We start from the raw sequence: 20,385 nt of genomic DNA on the forward strand, positions 1-20,385 counted from the left end.
AGGTACAGGATAGACATATAGACCAATGGAATAGAGCTGAGAGACCAGAAATAAATCCATACATCATGGCCAACTGATTTTCAACAAGGGTGGCAAAACATTCAATGGGGGAAAAAAAGTTTTTTTAAATAAATGGGACTGGGACAACTGGATATCCAAATGTAAAAGAATGAGTTTGGACCCTCTACCTCACACCATATAGCAAAATGAAGTCAAAATGAGATAAGTGACCTAAATATAAGAGCTAAAACCAGCCAGGCACAGTGGCTCACGCCTGTAATCCCAGCACTTTGCGAGGCTGAGGCAGGCGAATCACGAGGTCAGGAGATTGAGACCATCCTGGCTAACATGGTGAAACCCTGGGTCTACTAAAAATACAAAGAATTAGCCAGGTGTGGTGGCGGGCACCTGCAGCCCCAGCTACTCAGGGGGCTGAGGCAGGAGAATGGCGTGAACCTGGGAGGCAGAGCTTGCAGTGAGCCGAGATCGTGCCACTGCACTCCAGCCTGGTCGACGACTCCATCTCAAAAAAAAAAAAGAGCTAAAACCATAAACTCTTAGGAAAAAAATAGGGATAAATAAATCTTCATGACCCTGGGTTTAACAAAGAATATGACATCAAAAGCATGAGCAACAAAGGAAAAAATAAATAAGAGTTCATCAAAATGATAACCTTTTGTGTGTCAAAGAACATGATAAAGAAAATAAAGACTTCACTTTTTGCCTATATGTACTGGGAGGGCAAGAAAAATGCCAGCAATTAAATGAGTCGTTGAAATGGTCAACAAGCCTTGGAACAGTATTATGTTGGATCAGGTGGCCTGAAAGCTGTACTTGTAGTTTTGTACCTGTACTGTACTTGTAGGATATTTTTGAAGACAGAGGAAGTATTATAATTAGTCCTATGCTCAGAGAGGTAAAAGCAACTAGAAAAGAGAAGTGGCAGCACAGAAAAGTAGTAGAAATATAGAACCAATTTTCTGAGCATACAGAGAAAGAACAAATGACTTGTTTAAAAGGGTCCATTTTAATGTTCTTCCTTTTTATACTGGTAAATACTTTCTAGTCCAAGAAATCTGGCTCCGTATTTCCTAAAATTTTTACTTATTTGATCTATTCCCCTGTATGTACCCATCTCCCATTGCCTGTGCACCTTTCCTGTGCAAATGCCCCCCTTACCCACCTCTTTTTCTGACATTCCACATAGGCCAGTCTCTCATCCCACAGACTTGTTCTCAAAGAAGACATACTTTCCCTAGAAGATAGTATCCTAAAGAGCATTCTCCTATTGTCTTAGTCCATTTGAGCTGCTAAAACTGAGTACTACAGACTGAGTAACTTATAAACAAGAGGATTTTATTTCTCACAGTGCTAGTGGCTGGAGGCCTAAGATAAAGTCTCCAGCAGATTCAGCGTCTGGTGAGAGCCCACTTCCTGGTTTATACACAGTCATTTCACTGTGTCCACACATGGCAGCAGGACCAAGGAGAATCTGGGATCTCTTTTATAAGGGCGCTAATCCCATTCATGAGGGCTTTGCCCTCATGGCTTAATCATTTCCAAAGACATCACCTGCAAATACCATCGCACTGGGGATTAGGTTCAACGTCTGAGTTTTGGGGGACATAAACATTCAGTCTATAGCAACTATGTTTCCCAAATTCCATTAAAAGCCAAAATATTATTTTGACTATACAGGTCCATATGGGTCTGTAATCCCAGCACTCTGCGAGGCCGAGGCGGACAGATCACAAGGTCAATGCTGGGTTACAGCCACGAATTCAAACCCTGGATCCCGGGCACATATAGATAGACTCTTCTTTTCCTCCACTGTGGAGTAACAGTCCCATTTCTCCTGGATAGTTAGGGTCAATTACTCCACCCAACACAGTAATTCCCTTCTTTGCCTATTGATTCAGGGGCATGAGGAGTTCATACTGGTTGGGTGGCAGTCTTAACTTTTAGTTCAATAGAACTATCATTGTGCGTCCTGGTGTAAACATTCTTTATTTTTGAACCAAAACCTCTAGGTTAGCAGCATAAGCTTATGGAAACAGAAAGCAAAATTTTTGCTAGTGGGTTACTAGGGGTAATAGTGAGTGTGTCACTCCCACTTCCAACCCTTGATTCCTGGATCCAAGAATCTTGACTATGGGAGGAAGAGTATCATATATTGGACTGTGATTCAGAGTATATACAGATTCCTGGAGAACTGTGCCCCAGCCTTGCAAGGTACTCCCCCATTGTTGGCACTAGAATTGAGTCTTCCAAAGGCCACTTCACCATTCTATCAAACCAGCTACTTCAGAGTAGTGGTAAAAACTAGAGTGTAACTGTGTTCACTGTAAAAACCAGTGAATCCCAGGAGCATGGACCCATTGAGGCATTTCTTTTGCTGTGAAGTTTTATAAATGGGAGTTCCTCTGCACAAGCTCTCTTGCCTGCCAGCATGTAAGATGTCCCTTTGTTATTCTTTCATTTGCAACCATGATTGTGAGGCCTCCCCAGCTATGTGTAACTGTGAGTCCATTAAACTTATTTCCTTTATAAACTACCCACCCAGTCTCAGGTATGTCTTTATTAGCAGCATGAGAACAGACTAATACAAGCTTTAGTGCCCTTTCTAACTCCTTGTGCCAAAATATAAATGCAGAATCTCTGTTTAGAGAACTCATGTGAATAAACTTAGCCTCTTCCAACTTTATCTTCTTTCTACCATTATCCCACACCCTCATTATCCATTTCCACATATTTTTCAGATTTCAATCTGTATAAATTAGAAAACTCAAGTAGTTTTTTTGGAGTGTAGTGCACTTTCTCATGGGTCACATTTTGTCCCACATCTTCAAGGGCCTGCTGGGACTTGAGTCTAATTATGAGACTAGAAGCAAAGAGGGGTGGTAGGGGTGAGTTCTAAGAAAAATCAATATTGTCTTGCTTGGCAACTGCCTCAGTGGAGGCCATTACAATTTCCTCACGCAGTGTAGCATTAACCACCTTCTGAGGTGAGAAGCCACTAGCACTGGGAGTGGGGAGGCCACTTCCACTAGCAGCAGGATTGCTTCTTCCACTAGCAAAGGAGACTCATCAGAACTTAGAGGCTCGATGTCCTCAGTTTCATCAAGGTCTTCCCACAAGTCCCCATTCCAACTTATAGAAACCCATTCTGGTTTTCTTTTTTCCTTTTTTTTTTTTTTTTTTTTTTTTTTGAGTGGGGTCTCATTCTGTCACCCAGGCTGGAGCGCAGTGGTGTGATATCAGCTCACAGAAACCCCCACTTCCCAGGTTCAAGTAATTCTCTTGCCTCAGCCTCCGGAGTAGCTGGTTTTATAAGTGCCTACCACAATGCCCAGCTAATTTTTGTATTTTTAGTAGAGACGGGGTTTCACCATGTCGGCCAGGGCTGGTCTTAAACTCCTGACCTCAAGTGATCTGCCTGCTTTGGCCTCCCAAAGTGCTAGGATTACAGGCATGAGCCACCGCACCCAGCGAGAAACCCATTCTTTCCCAGTCAACGCCTTCACTTTGTTAAAGTGTATAAAAATGGGTCACAGGATGAGATAAGATAACTGTAAAACTGGGTCACAGGATGAGATTCTGCATTTGATTTTCAGGAATCTCAGCCCTGTGGCTAAAGGAGATAAGACTCTCCCTCAGGGCACATGTGGAAGCTTTCAGTCATTTATGCAGTACTTGAGCTGGGAATTTGAATTCCTGAGCTCCTTCTTTTCTTTCAATACTTTGTTGGTGACATTAGGAGCAACAAGCCAACCTAATTATATTCACTTGATTTCCAGAAATGTTTGAGAGTATCATATGCACAATTATCAGCTCCTTGCTTCTTATAAGTGGTTGATTGGGAACATCCAATGGAGATATTTGGCATATCTCTATTGCCAGATAGCACCATGAAACATCAGTGCTCTTTTTAGCACTGAAAAAAGAGTCATTTGCATCTTTAAATCTGATCACATTAAAAAGCCAATTCTAGGAACCCAAAAACCAATTCTAAAAACTCATCCTTAAAATTCTGTTCTTATAGAACCACTCTCGGTACCAAAATCTGTATTAGTCTGGGTACTCCAGAGAAAAAGAACCAAGAAGATATATATAACCATCTATCTATCTATCTATCTATCTATCTATCTATCTATCTATCTATCTATCTACCTATCTATCCATCCATCCATTAGATATATATTGAGAGAGAAAGATAATTACTTAAAGGAACTGGCTTATGCAATAATGAAGGCCAAGAAGTCCAAGACCTTCTGTTGGCAAACTGGAGACCCCAGAGAGCTGGTGGTATAGTTCCAGTACAAATCTGAGTCCAAAGGCAAGAGAAGATTGATGTCCCAGATCAAAGGCAGTTCATTCATTCTTGGTGCTTATATGACATTTTATTTATTATAACCACTTAACTGATATTTTTTCAATGCTGTACTTTCAATAAGAAAGGAAAGAAAATAACAATTGTATGGAGACAGAAAGGGGATTTATAGCACGCTTCTGTGTGCTAGGCATTTTATTTTAATTATTAGAAGAACCCTGCTATGTGCCAATTGTTATCTTAATTTAAAGATGGGGGAATACCATTTTCTAGTTCTATCTGGGTTAGGGTTGCTGCCTTAAATACAGGATGCCCAATTCAATTTGTATTTCTGATAAAGAACAAATAAGTTTTTTGTATTAGTATATGCTACATATTGCACAAGACATACTTACACTAAAAAATAACAACTTTATCTTAAATTCAAATTTAACTGGGCATCCTTTATTTTTATTTGCTAGTTCTGGCAACCCTACCCTTGACTGGGGTCCTGCATTGCTTGTGCTGGTCTCTCTCTCCTTCATCCCTGCAGACAGACCTTCACTCCTGACACCTGATCACCCAGTCTCTGATCACCTGCCTGTCACTAAGATCACCATGTGTTGATGGCTTTATACCCACACCACTGTGTTCTACCTCTCTGCAGGATTCCCACCAGTTTAGAATTCTTTCATGCTCACCACCTGGCCAGCATGCATCTGGTGGAACCCCTAGAGTATAGTCAAATTCTCTGTAGACCATGTCCTAGCACATCCAGCTATGTGACAGTCTGCATTTCGCACTGTCCAGAACCCACAGCACCCCCCGGTGGCTATGCTCCTGAGTGAGCTTCCAACTAGCAAACAAACCACTCCACATTCCACACAATATAAGATATTGTGGGAAGGTACAAACTGTGGATAGATAACTAACCAACAACCCATAGAGGCATGTTATAACTCAGGGGCAGCAGGAAGATCCCCAGAAAGGGGGAGTAGATGGGATTTGTGTTCAATACTTTTTTTCTACATGGATAAGGCTATATTCATGTTTATGAAATCAGTGAATTCCATAGAGCTGGAAGACATAGCTGACTCACTGAATATTGGAATCAGAACCAAAATCAACAAGATGAAATTGAACAGGAATAACAGAAACTGTTATGCTAACGTTGAGATTAGCAGTGACATAAGGCACAACATCCAGTCAGCAGTTCAGATAAAGACCTCAGAGTTTTGGTTCAACACAAGCTCAAGGATGGGCATTATCATGTACTGGGGGAAAAACAACATTTAGATTCAAACAAACCCAATCTCAAATGCTAATTTCACTACTACATTGCTATGACCCAAGCCTTTGTCTCATAAAATGGGCATACTCACTCATAAAATGGGTGAGTATGAACAAGATAACACATGTTGAGCATGTGTGAACAGTGCCTAGAATGCATGGGAGATACTCAGTAATCCACACCCCACATCCCTGGAACCTGGCATGATGCCCCCCCATCAATACATTTAGGAGACATCATAGCACTTTCCAAATAATCTATTGAAACATTCATTTTTGCCTGTTCTCTTTACTTTAGGATGCCAGAAGAAATGGGAAGACATTAAGGCTTATGTGCTAATATTTGAGTCCTTTCATGGCATTTACATGGCAGAGCCAAAAGCAGAAGTTGACAACCATCAGAAGCCAAACCAGCCCCACAAAATACCTAGCCTTCAAGAGAGAAATTGGACCACTCTATGAAAAATGTTGCTGGTGTGTGGGGATGGGGAGGTTGGAAAGTTGCTGAGACTTCAGGAAGGAATGGAGGCTCATGACAGATATTTGTGCCACATTCCCATGTAGACCTTCCTAAAATGTGGCAGGCCCTCTAATGGGCACCATCGGAAAGCCATGGCAACTGATGATCAAAAGATCTACCTTGAGGCCATGGTCCCTGTGCCCAAGCTGGGCTCAGAAATCATGGAGTCTCCCACCTTCAAGGGACTGTGTCAATTTAGGCAGTGAGCACAGCCACAGCCACCCATGCAGATGTGGACTCAAGTCCAGTTTTCTTCATGGGTGCTTTGGCTGTGAGACACCTCTAAGACTCTTGCACAACCAAGCAGCAGGGGCAGAAGGATATTAGAATTGAATGTGATGATTGAGATTGAATTTACTGGTTAAATGGGTGGGGACATGCAGCAGATGGGCCTATTGTAAAGGAATAAATATAACATTTATTTTCATCCAAGTACTAGGGAGTATATTTTTTTGTATGCTTTGTCAGAGATCAGTTGGTTGTAACTATTTAGCTTCATTTCTGTTTATCATACCATAATTCACAATTGCAAAGATATGGACCAAACTAAGTGCCCATCAATTAATGAGTAGATAAAGAAAATGTGATACACACACACACACATACATACACACACCATAGAATACTACTAAGCCATAAAAAATAATGTCTTTTGCAGCAATTTGGATGGAACTGGAGGCCATTATTCTAAGTGAAATAACTCAGGAAGGGAAAACCAAATACTGTATGTTCTCACTTGTAAGTGGGAGCTAAGATATGGGTATTCAAAGGCATACAGAGTGGTATAATAGACACTGGAGACTCTGAAAGGGAAAGGGTGAGAGAGGAGTGAGGAATAAAAAAATAGTGTACAATGTACACTATTCAGGTGACAGGTACCCTAAAATTTCAGATTTCACCAGTATATAATTCATTCATATAACCAGAAACCACTTGTACCTCTAAAGTTATTGAAATTTAAAAATCGTAAATAAAAATCCCACATATATTAGGGAGTATAATTCACACTCTCTATGAAGTAAAAAGGGCTTATACAGTAGGCCAAACTCAACCCTACCACTGTGATTTAACCTAATTCCCCAAGCATCATTTATTTCATTTGCAAAACAGAAAAAAAAACATACCTCACAAAGATATGGAGAGGAATACATGAGATAACTAATAGCAAAAATCCGAGCATATTTCTTAGGGTAGTGTGGATGCATTTTATACGAATTTGAATTTGGTGGATTTAAAATAGTGAAATAAAAACGTAAGTCTCACTATATGGCAAAACTTGAAATAATGTGAAATCCCACTTTATATTTATTCCTAAATGAAAACGCATCTTGAGTGGGTATCATACACTAATCACTAATGGGACGTGGAGAATTTTTTTTAAAAGGAGAAGTCTAGGATGATTCCCACAATTCTAATTTGGATGACAAGTGATGACACCATTTACCAAGAAAGCCCAGGAATACAGAGGGGTGGGGAGTAGTCCCATAAGTGAGGTGGGGAAGTGATGGCTTCAAGCCGAACATGCTAGGGGGTAGATGCTGTGAAATATTCCAGTGGACTTACCCAGCAGGCATTGTTAAATGACCTGGGTCTTAGAAGAGAGAGATGGCTGGAGATACACAGATTTGGCAATCGTGAGTAAACAGCATATAACTATAACCTAAAGCATGTATTTGAAATCACCCAGGGAGTGAAGATTGAATGAGAAGAACAGAGAAACAATGACAGAGTCCTTACAAACACCATGATACAAGAAGGCAATGGGGATATGTTATCCTACAGGAATTCTAAAAGAAGTGATCAAAAAGGTGAACAGAAAACCAGGTGGGAGTACTGTCACTGAGGATGAGTTTCCAGAGAGAATTAATGCTGAAGAAGCTGTTGCAGGTCAGTGGTCAGTCTAGCTAGCACTGCTTCAATGAGGGGTAAAGATAGGCTCAGGAATGCCCACTTTAAGGGGCAGGGATGAAACTTGCACTGGATGCTGCACTAATCAGATCACACTTGGAATATTTTTTTCTACCTCCAGACACTGCTGAGTATGAAGAACTAATTGGAGGAGGAAGCCATTGTATAGGAGATGCAGAGCAGCAGCAAAAATGGTAATGAAAATAGAAGATAAATTAGAAAATTTGGAAAAACCCAAACAGATCAGCCATATTGAAGGGAAAAAGAAAAACTAAACAAAGTGGGAGAGGGCAGAGATGTAGAACGGTGTACATTCTTTTAACCCCAAGAATGAATGTAGCCAAGAACACAGTGGGGACTTAGGAGTCTCAGCACAGAGCATTCTCTACTCCCTACTGCTCGGGCAAAGGACTCCTTCATGATGCAGAACCATAACTTGTGTAGAGTCTTAAATGACCTGGGTATCTCTAAGTGGAACAAAGTGCTTTCCGTGTAAAAGGATTAACTTGAACCTGGGTGCTCAAGGGACACCCTAGGGTGTTTATCCCACTGATTCTGATCTGACTGTGTTAAGTAATAAACCATGTGGTTACATATTCAAATTATCTTGTGTAGTTTTCTCCACATTGCTACTTAAAGAGAAACCCCAGACACAATAATGAGGGAGTTCAGTATAAGGGTATGAAGAGATCCAGGCAAGCTATAAACCTGGAGAGCTCCTTGCCCTTCAGAAGGTGGGACCACTCAGAATGAGGGAGAAAACACGGCCCAGCCCACATTATGAGGAAGCTACAAATAGAGAATTCTTAGAAGACAGCAGCCAAGAGAGTGGCAGGGATGGGGACAGGGAGGGCTGAGACTAGAAACTCACAGAGGAACAAACAATTGAGTAAACTGGAAACAAGTAACCACAAAAGCACTAGAAAATAAAATGAAAGCTATGCATGAATAACTGACAAATTTGATCTTCTTCCTTGTGAATGCAGAAGAAGGAACTAGAAACAAAAGATAATGGGGAGGCCGCTTTCTCTGCTTTGATCTGAAGGACAACTTTCTAATTATCTAATCTTTCCCAAGACAGAACAGAATGCATCGCAAAGTCAACAGACTCTCCAGCACAGAAATTACTAGACCAAATGCTGGATAAACATTACTGTTAATGGAGATGTTTCATTGCCTTGGCCTCACATCTCTACCTAGAACACTTTAGAAACACTCTGGGCCTCTCTCTCTCTACCCTTCATGTCTTCCCAGGAGAAGAGGAGGAGTGTTCGGAAGAAAGAACTAGGCTTGCGATTCAGCTCCTGCTCCACCCTGCCTTGACCTGAATGCAAGATGCATGCATCCTGGTCTGCTCTCAGCAGCATAGGGAGGCCTGCAGTTGTTCAGCTGTGCAGTGACTGAGGGGCAAGTCTATCTGATTCAGGAATGAAAGAATGAAGTAGTATCCTTTGTCACTGATCTTAAGTCATAGTCTCCTATCAGCTGTATCAGATAACATGTCCATTTCCATCTGTCTATTTCTCAATTGGTTCCAAACTCAGATACGGAAGGGGGTGTCCTCTAATACCTCAACAACATCTGTGAGGAATATTTTCCTGGAAAAGAGGTTGGATCACATAACTCTAAAATTGCTGTATATATAGAATTCAGTGACTCTTACTTTTCAGATACTTCTAGGACCTTCTAACTTAATGCCTCATTGACATTTCAAATTCAGTGAATCTAAAATTAAGTTTCTCTTTCCCCAAAACCAGTTCACTCTCCCAACATTACTGCACATCATAAGTAGTACTGGCTTCACATTCATCAAGAATTTAAAAGGTTAAAGTTTCCAAATAATAGGTAAATTGGAAACGTCCTTATCATGATTCCAAATCAATGCCAACACCAGAGAGTGGTAGGTGAAAGCCTAGCTGTGACTTCCATGACCTAGTGAGAATGTAGGGCAAAGACAGAGAGCCAAGGTCAACATCTGGAGGTGCAGTCAGACCAGAGCCAACATCTGGGTGTGAGGAGAGAGCAAGAAACCTATTCTGAGGATAGAGAAATAATTCCCAGAGAAAAGAAACAGGAAATGTCATGCCACAGAAGCCCAGAATCAAGTGCTACTGAAAGAGCAAGACAAGAAGGTATCATAGGCAATCAGATTTGATGATTAAGAAATTCCTGGGACCTTGATGAGACCAAGTTTGTAATAGTGGAGCTGAAAAGAAAACATCATTTTTCATTCGATCATTCAACCAACATTTACTGAGCATCTAGAGATTGTGAATTCAAAGCAGGTAAGACACTGTCCCTGTCCTCAAGGCACATATAGTCCAAGAAGAAAACACAAATTAGGCCATTATAACAGAGTAAAAAGTGTCTCAAGAGGGACTCTGGGAACAGAGAGGAAGGGTAACTAACCAAGACTGAGAGAGAGGACAAAGGATCAAAGTAGCCTTTCTGGAAGAGATGACATCTGAGCTGAACCTAAGCAGGACTGAGTAGGGCAAGGAAGAAGAGAAGAGAGCCTACAAAGACAGCACGTGATGGGTGAAGGCATATGGCCAGAGAGGGTGCCTTGAACTTGGGTAACAGAGAGTGACTCCACGTGGCTACAGCCAAGGGCTCCTCTGGAGCAATGATGGAGAATGAAGCTGAGAGGTAGTGGAAGCTAGAACTGGAAATACGTCATGCAAAATGTTAAAGCCAACAGAGTTCAGGAGAGATTTTAACCAGGAAGTGACATGAATAAATGTGATCTGAGAAAGATAACTCTGGTGGACAAATGAAAAATAAGTCAGGTGGTCAAAGTCAAGAGTCAAGAGTAGATGCTAGAAGACAAATTCAGCAGCTTTGAATTTGATAGTAATGTCACTAACAGAAAATGAGTGCCAGAGAGAATGGAGAGAAGAAAGAAAGTGAAATTACATGCTAAAAAGAAAAAAATATGCAGTAGGGAGTAAAAGAGAGAAATCAAAGATATTTCCAAATTCTGGCCAAGTCAACTGAGCAGATGATAGTGCCATTCATTGAGAAACAGGATACAAGAGAGAGGGTTGGACAGGATATAGGGGAAAAGGAAGGTTGGAGGAAGAAAATGATGAGTTCTGTTTTGGTAATGATGAATTGGCTTGTGCCTTTCAATACCCAGGTAGAGACTGTTTAAAGCAGTTTTTGAGTGTCGCAGTGGGCAGGTGGGAGGTAGTGTCAAGAAGTCTGCCAACACATAACAGGAGAAAAATAGAATACTTAGAGAGAAGCAGCATTGAGAAATGATTTATAGGAAAGGATTGATTCAAACACAGTTTTAGACATGAAGGAATAAATCAATAGAAAGAAATTTAAGATAATAGGGCCAGGGAAGGCATGGGAAAGAGCAAGTTGGCAGTTCTCTCCTGTTTAATGTTACCTTGTAGTGCAATAAAAGGAGGGCTGTCTTTGGAACATAAAACACGGACTCTTGAGTTAATTGATAAATTGCTTCAATGCAAATCACAAGCCACCTGAAACAGATGGTAAACTGCTAAAATAAATTAGGCTCCACCAACCATTCCAATGGAACATTGTATGGTATGGAAAGAAAAATACTTAGCAAGACAGGAAGCATGAGTCAGGAATAAGTGGTGAGCAGTGTGAGTCATGCCTCTAAGATCAATAAAGAAGCTGGCTCTGCTCCTGAATGCATTACTTCTGAGCCTCCTACCCCTCCAGTAACCCAGTCTCAATGCTGCCCTATCAGCCTCCTCACTCATTCGTTCACTCCACATACTATGGGTCCCAGAATTCTGTTAATGCTTTGTTTCTCACATGGGTCCTTTCTTTTTATTTCCCACTGATACTATCCTAATGCTCTTAGAGAAATCTGTCTACCTCCAGACTTCATCCAACCCCCTTGACTCACCCAGGGCAGGGAGAGGGTGAAGGAAGAACAGTGAAGGGGGAAAAGGAACAGCTTTATAAGTCTGCCATCATGTTACTGGCTTGCAGTGGTCCCTCACTGCCTACTGGTTAAAACTCATCTCCTAAGTGGATACTCAAGGCCTCAACAACACAGACCCAACCCACCTTTCCAAACACATCTTGTTACTCTCAACTTAAATTCTCTATCATCTCCTTTTTACAAATGAGACAATTTAGAAACAAAAAGATTAAGCAGCATGCCCAGCCACAGCTGTCACACAGCTAGTGACAGAAGCGGCCACCCAGACTACAGGGCACATTCTCCCCATTTCCATGTGGCTGCCTCTTACTGTGGTATAGTTTTTTGTCTTTCATATGCTAGATCATTTTGCAAGGGTGGTCCTGCTAAATTAATAGAACTGCTTCTGCAATTTAAAAGTCATGAAAACTTTAGATCAAAATCACTTGTAAACTTTTTCCCTTTTTGGGAGGGGGATGGGGTCTCGCTCTGTCACCCAGGCTGGAGTACAGTGGCACGGTCACAGCTCACTGCAGCCTCAACCTCCCCAGACTTAAGCAATCCTCCCACCTCAGCCCCTCGAGTAGCTGGGACTACAAGACATATGCCACCACGTCTGGCTAATTTTTGTATTTTTCATAGAGACACGGTTTTGTCATGTTGCTCAGGCTTGTCTCAAACTTCTGGACCCCAGCGATCCACCTGCCTCTGCCTCCCAAAGTGCTGGGATTACAGGCATGAGCCACCACGCCCAGCCTGTAAACACTTTCACAGAGACAGCGATTAAGACTAAAGTGATGAAAGTGAGGTCTATAGGTAGAACAATGTTCCACCAAAAATAAACTGTTCCCAAAGTGACTTCTAGATGTGTTGTTTCATTTGCTTTTTCACCCACACCACAACTTGAGCCAACATCCACATACTTCCTTGATAGGGCAATGTGGTTGTGGAACATTTCCTTATGTGAAGTGCACACAGTACACAGCTATGAAACCTGGAACCACTGTCTGCATTGGTGAAATAAGGTCAGACCCCTGAGGTTATCAAAACATAGATCTGAAAAGTCACTGGGAATATTCTTTTGTTTTACAAGTAATTCTAAGTAATTTAATCAAACAGGCCTGAACCATCTGGCTCTTTTACAACATGGTACTAGTTTTAATAGCTATCCAGGTTTCTTTTCTTCCCCAAGTGAGAAAATGAGTCATCAACACAGTAAAATCTGAAGGTGATTTTATAACCGTTTGCAAGTCCACATGACATATATCTTTTACAAATAAGAAGTCATAGTTGTTTAAAATGAAGACAACCCTAAAGCAACATTTATATTATTAAACTAATCAAGTAATTTTACATTTTAAGAAACTGCATTACTTAACTATATTATTTAGAGTTTCCAGATTCATCAGCATAAGGCTTTTCTCTGTGTTCCTTGCCAAACTACACAGAAGGAAAAAAAAAAAACTTGTATTTTCACGGAAAACAGTCTTTGCCAACCCTCCCACTAGCTCTAAGTTTGGCCAACAGTTTGACTGATAGTGTATGAGCCCTACCATCTGCTAACTAAGCAGCATTTCCTAACGGGTAAATGATACTAAGAAAAATGGTTGCAAAACAGAACCTGACTTGTTTTCATGAGTTGATGTAACTGAACCTAAAATGCAAGACTACAGTTTGTTATGTGTATTCCAAGTAAGTTCAAATTGTATCCCAATCCAAATTGCTGGTTTCAATTATTCCTTCAAAACATTAAACAGCCTGTATATAAAAAACCTCAATTCATTTAAAAAACTAACACTTCTAAACATTTTAAATAAGGTTCAGACCAAATTCACATCACATTTTTGTTTTCACATCTTTCCTCCTCAAGTCCCTGAGAGTTAGTGAACCAGATTAAATGCCATTTAAAAAGTATGATTTAAAAAATTAACTTTGCAAATCTATTATACATTAATAAGCATAACAAACCCAACCATTCAAGATATTAGTCTTAGAATAATTCAATTCTATGTTTATATGCTATTATATAAATCTACTCTTTTTACTTCTGCATTTTTAATGAACATTCTGCACATTATTTGGGAAAATTTTGAGGATATCTATAAAAATAATACTGGCTTTTTTTTCCGTCATATCAAGATTTAGTAACTTTAAAAAAGTTACCCTTGTTTTTTTAAGGACAGGACAACTAAACAGATGTATAATATTCTTAATTACTGCTTTTTGTCTCATGAATGAAATATTAATATATATTCTATTTCTTTAGAATTCTCCAAGAGGAAAAAATAGAAAGATATAGAGGCTATAAGCTTAGCCAAGGACACAGAAAAACCAGGTCCTGCCCTCAGTTTTGTAGTTGTCTGACTTTGGGGATGTGAAAAAAGTTATCTGAAAAGGAATTTAGAGAAGGGAGACTTTATTCCAGTGAACAGTTTCCAAACAGGGAAGACAAAGCCTTCAGTGGAAACAAAAGATACATTAAAGAAAAAAGGAGGGTTTCGCTTTTAGAGTTAAAGTTCCCACCCAGCTTTCCACTCAGGTCCTCTTATGCAAACACAGGATTCAAACTGGCTTAGTTCTGATTGGTTGACACTTGCTGACTTCTGATTGGTCAATGCTGCTGACTTCTGAGCAGAAGCAGGCAGAGTTGGTTGGTTCTATTGGTTGGTTCAGGCCATGTGGACAGAAACTGTTAGCTATGACAACCCCAAAGTTAAGCAGATGTGTAGGTTTTCTGGGAACTCAGAGTATGTGTGTGAGCTCTAGTCAGCAAATGGCCACCTGACTCTATTTTAAATTTCAGCCCAGTTAGGTACTCAAAATTCATCTTGAGAGATTGGCTCTTTCAGATTCGCACATAAAATTTATCAGATCCACAGCTGTCCCTCTTGTAAAAGGTAAAAGCTTAGCACAAACATCTCTAAGCTCTCTTCTAGCTTGATCATGCTATGGTTTGAGCACTCTGGTAGACTTTATAAATCCGGGCCCCAAAGGGCTCTATTTTATTCCCCATGAGCATGGGGGAAGCTGGGGTGAAAGAAGGCATTAAAAGCATAGTCGGCCAGGCACAGTGGCTCACGCCTGTAATCCCAGCACTTTGGGAGGCCAAGGCGGGCAGATCATGAGGTCAGGAGATCAAGACCATTATGGCTAACACGGTGAAACCCCATCTCTACTAAAAATACAAAAAATTAGCTGGGCGTGGTGGCGGGTGCCTGTAGTCTCAGCTACTCGGGAGGCTGAGGCAGGAGAATGGCGTGAACTCGGGAGGCAGAGCTTGCAGTGAGCTGAGATCACACCACTGCACTCCAGCCTGGGCGACAGAGCGAGACTCCATCTCAAAAAACAAACAAACAAAAAAAAACAGGCCGGGCGCAGTGGCTCACGCCTGTAATCCCAGCACTTTGGGAGGCAGAGGCAGGGGGATCAGAAGGTCAAGAGATGGAGACCAGCCTGGCCAACATGGTGAAACCCTGTCTCTACTAAAAATACAAAAATCAGCCAGGCGTTGTGGCATGCACCTGTAGTTCCAGCTACTCGGGAGGCTGAGGCAGGAGAATCGCTTGATCCCAGGACGCGGAGGTTGCAGTGAGCCGAGATGGCGCCACTGCACTCCAGCCTGGTGACAGAGCAAGACTCTGTCTCAATAAACAAATAAATAAATAAATAAATAAAAGCATACTCATAAGCCATAACATCATAGCAGAAAGTAATCTTTAAAATGCAAAAACTGGCAATAATTTCCACTGTCCTGAGCAATATTCCCCAGCAATTCTACACATTTCCCATATTCTGAAATGGTTTTCCCAAAGTGAACCTAAAACTTAGATTAATCCAAACTCTTTGCTATTAGTTTGGGGTTTGGTGGGAAAATAGGGGTGAAGTAGTTTTAAAGATCAAAGGCCAAGAGGGCTGAAATTGCCCAAGGTCATATTGCTAGTAAACAGTTGAGACTGGATTTAAACCCAGTTCTCCCTGAGTCCTGAGCCTGGACTTTTAATCAATATATTGTCAAACTAAAAGATTGCTGTTGAGAAAATATGTAAGTTCATAGTTTGTCATAATGGTTGCTGTTTCCATATACAAGCTTTTCTAGGCCCTGGATCCCATTATGAAATGATTTGCTAGACTGTGGGTGCTGTGGTTCTTCAGTAGTTGGCTTTTTTGGCCTTTGAATTGTTCACCACAGGGGTCTGGGATAGGAAAGAGCATTAGACCAGAGTTCCTTTGCAGCACTGATATAATGACTTATTAAACACTTGCTTACTTTTTATCTGCCGTGATTGTTCCTTTGTTGTTGTTTTGCCTTTTTACTGCAACCCAAACAAGATCTTTTCTGGCAAGGAAAAATGCCCTTTTAGATACTGATGACTGGCAGTTCAAACCCACATTCAGTGACACAGACTATACTGATTAACTCACTCAAACTCCACCCAAAGTCCTCTCCTCCCCAGCAGTTTAACATGGCCTTGTGACAAAGTTCTAACCTAAAACACATCAATGAAATTTCTGACTGTGGGAATTTGGGGAAACTTTGGATTTCCTCATAAACAAGTCAACAAACATCTTGCCTTTACCACTGTGCTTTTTCCCCTCTCTGGCCTGGTAAAAGAACATGAGGCTGGAGGTGGAGTAGACATATTGCAATCATAAGACAAGCAAGAAGATCCTAAGGACTGTGGACTAACAAGATAGAAAGACTTCATTTTTATTGGTATTGTGGATGACCGGCCTTGGACTGCTTTTCTCTGCACATTGTGTAATATGAAACAAATAGCCCTTATTTCTTTAAGTCTTACAATTGGTTATATTTTATTACATTGGTAGTTGAAGACAGTGCTCACTGACATATTTGAGAATTACTAGACCGAGAGATCCATAAAAAGAAAGATGATGTGTTCATAAAAAACGTGAAGTCTTAAGATTTTCCAAAACCTTATCCCTTTATTCTTCTGTTCCAACCAGCACTAGAATATTTTTATAGTTATTGAAAGCTTGCCATTTATGTCTATTCATCAATAACTGCTTAGAGATTTGACTTTCAGACACAAAATGAATGGCCTGGGAAAACATTCATGCTTTTATTATAGATCTGCACCATCTTTCTTAACATTGGATTAGAACACCATGAAGTAATTTCTTTTTTAAAATGGATACATAATAGTTGTACATATTTTGAGGGTACACGTGATATTTTAATATATGCATACAATGTGTAATGATCAAATCAGAGTAACTGGGATATTAATCACCTCCAACATTTATCTTTTTATGGGAAGACTCCAGTTCTTCTCTTCTAGCTATTTTAAAATATACAATAAATTATTGTTAACTATAGTCACCCAACTGTACTATCAAACACTAATTCTTATTCCTCCTAACTGTATTTTTGTTCCCATTAACTAACCACTCTCTATCCCCCCATACTCCCTACCTTTCCCAGACTCTGGTAACCACCAATATATCCTCTAACTCCATGAGATCCACTTTTTTAGTTCCCACAATGAGTGAGAACATGTGATATTTGTCTTTCTGTGCCTGGCTTATTTCACTTAACATAATGACCTTCAGTTCCACCCATATTGCTGCAAATGACAGAATTTCCTTCTTTTTTTATGCCTAATCATATTCCATTGTATACATATACCACATTTTCTTTATCCATTCATCTGTTGATGAACACTTACGGTGACAGATACTCTTGGTCATTGTAAATAGTGCTGCAATAAACATGGGAGTGAGATATCTTTGGTATGCTGATTTCCTTTCTTTTGGATTTATACTCAGCAGTGAGATTGCTGGATCATGTGGTAGTTCTATTTTCAGTTGTTAGGAACCTCCACATTGTCTTCCATATCACTGTACTAATTTACGTTCCCGCCAACAGTGTATGAGTGTTCCCCTTTCTCTGCATCCTCATAAGCATGTTATTTTTTGTCTTTCTGATAAAAGATGATATCTCATTGTGCTTTTGGTATGCATTTCTCTGATGATTTGTGATGTTGAACATGTTTTCATATACTTTTTGGCCATTTGTATGTCATTTTTTGAGAAATGTCTGTTCAGATCTTTTGTCTATTTCAAAATCAAATTATTGGTTCTTTTTATGTTCTCTTTGCTATTAAGTTCCTTATATATTTGGGTTATTAATCCCTTTTCAGATAGGCAGTTTGCAAATATTTTCTCCTATTCTGTTGGTGGCCTCTTCACTTTGTTGACTGTTTTCTAATCCATGAGCATGGGCTATCTTTCCATTTTTCATGTGTTCTCTTCAACTTCTTTCATTAGTGTTTCAGTCTTCCTTCTAGTGATCTTTCACTTCTTTGGTTAAATTTATTCCTAGATATTTTATATTTTTTGCAACTATTGTAAATGGGATTGCTTTCTTGATTTCTTTTCAAAATTATGTTGGCATATATTAATGTTGGCATATATAAATGGCATATATAAATTATGTTGGCATTTATATATGTTGGCATATACAAATGCTACTGATTTTAATATGCTGATTTTTTTATCCTGCAACTTTACTGAATTTGATTATCAGTTCTAACAGTTTTTTGGTGGAGTCTTTACGTTTTTCTAAATATAATATTAGGTTGGGCGCAGTGGCTCCTGCCTGTAATCCCAGCACTTTGGGAGGCTGAGGCAGGAGGATTGTTCGAGCCCAGTAGTTCGAGACCAGCCTGGATGACATGGCAAAACTCCATCTCTACAAATAAAATAATAATAATAACAATAATAATAAAATTAAAATTAAAAATATAATATCATGTCCTCTGTGAACAAGAATAATTTGACTTCCTCCTTCCCAATTTGGATACCCTTTCTTTCTTTCACGTAGTTGCTCTGGCTAGGACTTCCAGTACTATGTTGAATAAAAGTGGTGAAAGTGGGCATCCTTGCCTTATTCCTAATCTTAGAGGAAAGGCTTTCAATTTTTCTTCATTCAGTATGATGTTAGTTGTGGGTTCACCATATACAGTCTTTATTTTTTAAGGTTTGTTCCTTCTATACCCAAATTGTTGAGGGTTTTTTTTTTATCATAAAAGCATGTTGAATTTTATTAAATGCTTTTTCAGCATCTATTGAAATGTTCATATGGTTGTCTTTGATTTTGTTAATGAGATGTATTATGTTTATTTATTTGTGTATGTTGAACCATCTTTGCATCCCTGGGATGAATCCCACTTGATTATGGAGAATGATCTTTTTACCATGTTGTTGTATTCTGTTTGCTAGTATTTTGTCGAAGATTTTTGCATCTATGTTAATCAGGAATATTAGACTGTGGTTTTCATGTTGTCTCCTTGTCTGGTTTTGGTATCAGGATAATGCTGGCCTCATAGAATAAGTTTGAAAATATTCCCTCCTCTCCAATTTCTTGGAATAGTTTCAATAGAATTGGTATTAATTATTCTTTAAATATTTGGTAGAAGTCAGCAGTGAAGCCATCAGGTCTGGCTTTCCTTTAATTGGTCACTTTATATTACTGCTTTAATCTCATTACTTGCTGTGGGTCTATTTGGGTTTTCTATTTCTTCATGGTTCAATCTTGATAGGCTTCATGTATATAGGAATGTATCCATTTCTTCTGTTTTCCAATTTGTTGGCATCGATGTTCACAATAGTCTCTAATGATCCTTGGTATTTCTGTGGTATCAGTTGCAATGTCTCATATTTTGTCTCTGATTTTATTTGGGTCTTTTTTTCTTAGTCTAACTAAAGATTTGCCCATTTTATCTTTTCAAAAAAACAACTTTCTGTTGTGTTGATCATTTGCATTTTTTCAGTCTTAATTTATTTCTGCCCTGATCTTTATTATTTCCTGTCTTTTACTAATTTGGGGTTTGGTTTGTTCTTGATTTTCCGGTTTCTTGAGGTGCATCATTAGGTTGTTTATTTGAAATGTTTCTATTTTTTTTGATATAGGCATTTATTGCTATAAACTTCCCTCTTAGCTCTGATTTTGCTATATCCCATAGATTTTGGTATGTTGTTTTGGTGTGTTTTTATTTTCATTTTTTTAACTTAAGATATTTAAAAGTTTTCATCTTAATTTCTTCACTGACCAATTAATTACTCAGGAGTATGTTGTTTAATTTCCATGTGTTTGTATAGTTTCCAAAGTCATGTTTAGGCTGGGCATGGTGGCTCACACCTGTAATCCAATCCCAACACTTTGAAAGGCCAAGGCAGGAGGATTGCTAACACAGGAGTTAGAGACCAGTCTGGCCAACAGAGCAAGACCCTGACTCTATGTTTTCGATTAAAAAAAATTGAATGAATTTTTAAAAAACAATAAAAAACCAAAGTTGCTTTTGTTGTTTATTTCTAGTTTTATTCCACTGTGATCAGAAAATATACTTGATATAATGTCAACTTTTTGAATGTGTTGAGACTTGGTTTATGTCCTAAAATATGGTCTATCCTGGAGAATGCTTTACATGC

General features: G+C 39.5%; 1 protein-coding gene and 1 long non-coding RNA gene across 5 annotated transcripts in view; one reads left to right on the plus strand and one right to left on the minus strand.

The window, feature by feature from the left end:
- Positions 1 to 20,385, minus strand: part of FBXL13 (F-box and leucine rich repeat protein 13) — a 271,872-nt gene that overhangs the window by 174,256 nt on the left and 77,231 nt on the right. The window lies entirely within an intron of this gene.
- LOC105740782 lies at positions 7,807 to 8,632 on the plus strand. The gene is made up of 2 exons (XR_001116870.1): positions 7,807 to 8,006; positions 8,149 to 8,632. It is a non-coding gene; the product is annotated as an uncharacterized LOC105740782 (long non-coding RNA).

This window comes from Nomascus leucogenys, chromosome 13 (genome assembly GCF_006542625.1).
Source record: "Nomascus leucogenys isolate Asia chromosome 13, Asia_NLE_v1, whole genome shotgun sequence".
NCBI lineage: Eukaryota > Metazoa > Chordata > Mammalia > Primates > Hylobatidae > Nomascus > Nomascus leucogenys.